Here is a 6,788-nt window from a genome sequence, read left to right as displayed (position 1 = left end):
TACATGAGTCTATGAAGCTCCATCTTCTCAAAACCTATGGATACATATTTACTGATTTCGTGAGAATACAAGTAGTTTTGAAAAGAGTGTCGACAATTAAGTTGGTGAGTTCATAAGCATGTTTGTAATTGAAATATGTTGTTGTTCTTTGAAAAGGTAAACATGTTTTTCCCAGAAAATCCTATATTTTTTTGTTGTAATATGTTGTAATCAAAACGTTTAAATGTTATCGTACTCTGATATAGTATGCTATAGTTTTAATCCATATGAAACCATGAGAAGTATGTTTTCTCTGTACTGACTTAGTGTTCTGTATTTGTACTTGTAAAATACTATATTATAGTTATATTATTTAATAAAACTATGTGAAGATGTTTACTTATTCTTACACTAATCGTATTGTTCAATACCAAATTGTGAGTTATCATAACCATGCTTGATGACCTAAGATGGCCTGAACATGACGTTCTTCAGACATCGCAATCGTTACGACATTTATCACCATAGGCCTGCCAGCCTAGCTGTTGCAAGCAGATCAGGTGCGGGATTGTCAGTCCCGTATAGATCTATACACAAGTGTCACGCTCTCCCTCCAAGCGACTCTGGTTATAATTTTAGGACTTGGTTGGTACTTATATAAGTACGTGAAGTGTGTCTCACAAATATCGTCTTGACGGTTACGTGTAGAATAATGAAAAGTTACTTTGAAATTTATAAACTGTAAGTATATCTCATAAAATATATTTATTATAGTTTATATGTTTGTTCTCTGTAATGTATTCTGAATATGTAATGTAGTGCATATGATCCATAAAACTGTATCTATTATAGTTTATATATTGTTTTCCATATAGTAATATGCACTTTGAAAGTAGTAAGTAAGTTCCATAAACTATACCTATTATAGTTTATATGTTTGTATTTTACTGTGACTAAAACCGTTGTATTGTTAATAATTCAGAAAGTTTAAATTGTAAAATTTGTAATACGGTTTTTCCGTGAAATTCAACATTTATGTTCAGATGGTACTAAAATAGTTTACAAAATTTATAATTTTTTTTAACAAGTTTGAAATCATTTTATGCTTATATAAATATAATATTTATATAATTACGATTAAATAGACAATCGAATAAATAATTCTACCCCAAGCCCATAACCAAACAAGGAACAGGAAATGGAGTCAAATTCTCAACTCTAAGCCTGTTGAGCCCTAATTATATAGCTTATATATATATATATATATATATATATATATATATATATATATATATATATATAATTTTGTCAACGGCAACGATTAATAAATATTGAAAACGTTTAGATATTAACACAAATTTTCTTGTGTTACACTTGTATTCCCCCCCCCCCCTAAAACAGTGAAAAATCATGAGGCTTCGGCTGCCTTGAATCGTATGCAATCACACGCCCCCGCTATATCAGAACTGCACCCAAAACCGTGATCGAAGCATCACAATAGACCACAAAATCATCAACACCCTATGGCAGGGTCAGAATCGGCGCCTCACACAATTGTTGTCTAGGAGTCTCAAAAGTTACCTACTGCTCAAGCCCCCAACAAAATGACACTGACTTCTTGGTCACTCGGGTCAATGGAACAACAATCTTGGAGAAATTCTAGATAAATCTCCAATAATAACCCGCCAAACTAAGAAAAATCTGAATCTCAAATGGAGACCTCAGAACCTCCCACTGCATCACAGCCTCGACCTTGGCCGGATCGACCAAAATACCCTTCTGATTGACAAGGTGCCCCAAGAACTGCACCTCGCGCAAACAGAACTCGCATTGAGAGAACTTTGCAAAAAGTCTATCCATCCTCAAAGTCTCCAGCACCTCCCTCAAGTGCTCCTCAAGCTGCTCCTGTGTCTTGGAATAGACCAATATATCATCAGTAATGTAACGCCTACGTTTCCAGGCTTGGCATTATCATTGATGTAATAGTCTAGGATAACCCTTGTAACTCTTTTTGAAGTATTAATGATGAAATATTTGAGTATTATGTGAATGATGTGAATCATGTGTTCATTTTCTTAATTATTATAATTTAATGAATTAAGAATAAAATAAGCATCAAAATTAAAGTATGAGATAAGCCCGATATCTGTGCATAAAGTTGTAGTGGCCGAAACGAGGTTTCCGAATATATATAGAACGCCCAAATCTGACTTTGTATGAGGAAGTTATGATTTTCTGAAGTTTCGACTTAGCGGTATGCATCCCGGATACTCGATTTGAGATCGAGCGGTTTTTAGACGAAACAATCTAAACTAGAATCGAAGATCTCGTTGTTAGTAGCGAAACGATGAAAAGTTAGGCGAGAACGGACATCAGATGAAGAAGTTATGATTTTATAACGCAGTTTTCCTGTTCGGGCCTACTAAAAATAAATAATAAAAATAAAGTCAGAATTAGCCGACGGAGTCTAAACGAAAGTTGTAGAGCATAGTCTCACCTACGCGTGGATATAAAGAACGTCAAAAACGGAGCTCGTATGCGAATGTTACGTAATTTAGAAGTTTGACGAGTCAAATTACGCCGAGCGTAATTTGAGTACGCCCAGCGTACTCAGAAGGGTACAAGTTGCCTGACCAATACTCGAGTGCCACCAATTGACGCATGCAGTGACGTCAAAGTACGCCCAGCGTAACCAAGTTACGCCCAGCGTACTGAGTACGCCCAACGTAAATTGAAATTACGCCCAGCGTAATCCCAGACCCCCAGCTTATAAATAGAAACCGAGATCAGCCATTTTCTCTTGGTCAAACTCTTTCTTCTCTCTAGTTTTTGCATCAATTTGCATGCCAATCATATCCTTAAGCCCCGGTATCATTCCCGAGCCCTGAAGCAAGATCCGAAGCCCCGAGGATCCCGAAGAGCGTTATTCCCGAGCCGAAATCCCTGCCCGTGAGGAGCCCGGTTTTTGTGAAAATCTTCCAGATCTACAGAGAAACACTACCTCTGCAAGTCGTAGTGCTATCCGATCATCTTTTGATCAGGTGGGTGTGTAGTTACTTTCTTCCAACACATTATTATGAAGTATTTTATATAAAATACGTGCTATGTGTATATATTTTGTTGTATATGTGTGAATGTATATCCACTCTCTTCTATCTCATAGATCTAATTTATTCTCTATGAAATACGTGTTATGTGTGTGTGCCTCATCTGTTATGTGGATTATGTATTGATTAAAGCATGCTATACAGGTTTTAAACTATGTATAAAAATGTATATTTTTATCTACTAATATGTTGGGTAGAACATGGGTAGATAGTTGGTGTGTAATAAACAGATGAGAGGCCTCGATGTTGTTTTGATTCAGTCATCTAGCAGAGTTTAGGTGTTAATGAACTTTTAGATGACGACCACAGACTTTTCTAGACAGTCTTGTAGAACACTAGCAGGCTCGCCACCTGTAGGTGTTAATGAACTTGGGTGTTCATTCGCTGTACTCCATCCCCCCCCCCCCCATGGTTGCCTTATTTGACATATATTGTCGGGAAAACCCCCGAATGCATGTGTTGTCGCCCTGATGAAATATTCTTAGACTAGGTCCCTTGTGTTAGTTATTTTAGGGACATAAAGTGAGAATAACGGGAATGGGTAATTGGGTTATTGTTGGTTGATGAAAATTAATTTGATTATTTATTGTGGGTTGAAAACCCTATATGCTCACCTGGCTCCCAAGCCTGACCCACTCAGTTTCTTTGTATTACAGGAAGTGGCGCGATGGCATAAGATGGATAATCATCAAGTTGTTTTGTTTACAAGTCTGTATATGTATATATTTGTTGAATAACTTGTAATGTTATCGTTTATGTTTTATGGTCTGCATCGGAATATGACATCCCAGGTTTTTTATTATGGAATGAAATTAAATTTCTTCATGAAATGTTTTGATAAAAATCTATTTTATCATGTTTTGTTTTTGGGAACAAATTCTCGCATCTCTTTTAAAATCAAAAGGATTTACTCTGAAAATGTTTAAAAAGCATAAATGAAACCGGTCTTTTCTGGCCAAAATTTTGGGGATGTCACAGTTGGTATTAGAGCATTAGTTTAAGAGAACTAGGAATTTGTAGGATTTCTAGACTTAAACTTAAAATGCTAAGTGAAATTTTGAGATGTGTGTCTGTTATATTTTAGACACGAGCACTAGTTTATTTTAGGAAAGTTGCCTAAAATGCTTTTATGTGCTAAATGTTATATGTTGCCATTTATGATATTATTTGTTCGGATCTATGGTCTGTTGCCGACCGGATCTGGAAATCTTATGTGTGTAGGATTCTAAGCGTACGTCTATGATATTAGAACTAACATGTAAACGTTTCAGAGTGATGAGGATGATTTGAATATCTATCGAGAATAAGGATCTAATTTCACCTTATTCGGTGTATAGATCAAAAATGGTGAGAACAAGAAGTGGAGTTGGAAATGCTAATGAAAACAGGAATCAACCACTAGTGATTGAGCAAATACCTGTCGTAGCAGCAGCACCTGAGCCGATAAAAATGATTGGTGTACAATTGATGATTCAAATGATGTTGGATCGTCAAATGGAGGAGACTAGGCGGTTGCTTCAACAGAATCGTGAAAAACTGTCAATTCAAGTGGAAGAGCCCGAATTAAATGAAGGGCACTCGGAAGGTGGAAACTTCAGTGGGTCTGTTGGTCAAGCCAACCCACCGATAGTTAGGCAAAACAACCATGATGGAAGGAATGATGGAATGGGATGCAAGTACAAGGACTTTCTAACTTGCAAACCATCGACCTTTAATGGAAAGGATGATCCGATTGGAGTTATGGATTGGATCTCAGAAATAGAGTTAGCCTTCATGACTGGTGGCTGCAGAGGCAAGTTGCAGACTATCTATGCAGTGCGTCAGTTTCGAGGTGGAGCCTTTCGATGGTGGAACACTCTAGGAAAGACTTTAAGCCCTAATGAGCCACTGCAACTGACGTGGACAGAATTCTTGGCGCAGTTCAAACGCAAGTTCTACTCGGCTCATAATCTGTTGGAGTTGGAGAATAAGTTTTTGGCATTGACAAAAGGCAGCATGTCAGTTGATGAATACACTAATAACTTTACCGATAAGATGGAGTTTGCTTTGCGCATCGTGCCAGATGAGCTGACAAAGGTTGACCGATAAGCAAAAGGACTCCCATGGGAGTACGAGGTGCCGGTACGTCAGGCACATACTCTAGAGGCAGCTATCTGGGCTGCCAAGTCTGTTGAGAACATGATTAAAGGGAGAACCACCAACAAGGTTGAGGTTGGTGAGAAGAGAAAGTTTGAGGGAACATCTGGTTCCGGTAAGAAAAGAAAATTTTCGAAATCTGATTCGAAAAAGTTTGGTGGAGGAAAAGCAGGCGAAGTGAAATGGTGTGATAAGTGTAAGAAAAAGCACTTTAGGAAATGTAGTGAGGATGTAATGTGACAACCCAAAGTTATTCCGTTACATTACCCCGTTACCGTTAACAGAATATTCCACTATATAAAGGTTCCGTTAATTTGAGGTCGTCAAATAAATAAATGTTTCATTTATTTATATCTTTATGTCGTTAAGTCGTGATAAGAGAAATAAAAACTCGTAATACACATTTCCATTTAATTGGAAAAAGTTAGTTTTTATTATTACGACCACTAAATCGGGTGCGACCAAAAGCCCCGTATAACGGCAGTATCGGGTAGATTCCCACTAAGCTCCAACTCCCACCCATATATAAGGGGGAGTAAACTCCATTGGAGCCTTTTCCACCCTCTCTCTCTATACTCTCTCACTAGACCCGTGTTCGAGCCAAATCCGCAACCAAACGCTTCCAAATCGTAAGTCCGCTTATCCTAGGTTGTTCTAAACATTATGATTCGTGTTTATAGCTTAAAATTGGACTTAGAAGCTGTTAGAATGGGGTTTACGGCCTAAGATCCTCCTTAGGCCGTAAACCCCTTAATCAAGGCCAAAATGACCCCAAAATGTCCCTAAAGGCTTGGAAACTAATTGGGGATTTAGCCTAGGAGTGTTTGATCATTTAAAACAATCAAAATGAGGCATAAAAGAGAGTTTACGGCCCAAGCACATGCTTAGGCCGTAAACACCTCTAAACCTTGTCAAAATGCCCCAAAAACACTCCCAAACCACCCTTAGGATTAATACATAATTTAGGGACTTGCTATTTCGGGTCTAGATCAATAAAACACAAAGATTTAAGGGGTTAAAAGGAGTTTACGGCCTAGAAATGTGTCAAGGCTGTAAACACCCTCAAACATGCCAAAATGTTGGTTTTTGTTCCCCAAATGGCCTTAGACTATTACTATAAAATACTAGGAAGGTATTAAGGGCTTAAAACTTCACTTAACTCATGGCATAGGAGTTCACGGCCGTGAACTCCCTTAGGGATGGTTCATGGGCCGTAAACTCCCTAATGAAGCCCTTAGAAGCCTTAAACTCATTCATGCCTTATGGATTTGGACCTAGAAAAATCCCACGAACAAGATTGAGCCTTTAAAACACCCTAGAACCACTCACCATGATTTTACGGCCGTAAACTCATGGGGAGTTGTCCCTGGGCCATAAAATAAGTGTAGAGAGTTTACTCTCAGAGAGCAAACTCCATTCCTAAGCCATTTGAGCCCTTAGTTGTTACCCGGGACACCCCAAACACTTAACCAAAGTGTTTTCCGCTCTTTAGGGTGCGTATACTTGTTTAATTAGTATTATATGTACTAATTGTATGTAAACATATGTTATCATATGTTAAATAGG

The sequence above is a fragment of the Lactuca serriola genome, chromosome 4, assembly GCF_051521515.1.
Source record: "Lactuca serriola cultivar US96UC23 chromosome 4, Lser_US96UC23_V15, whole genome shotgun sequence".
NCBI lineage: Eukaryota > Viridiplantae > Streptophyta > Magnoliopsida > Asterales > Asteraceae > Lactuca > Lactuca serriola.
This window is presented reverse-complemented; position numbering follows the sequence as displayed.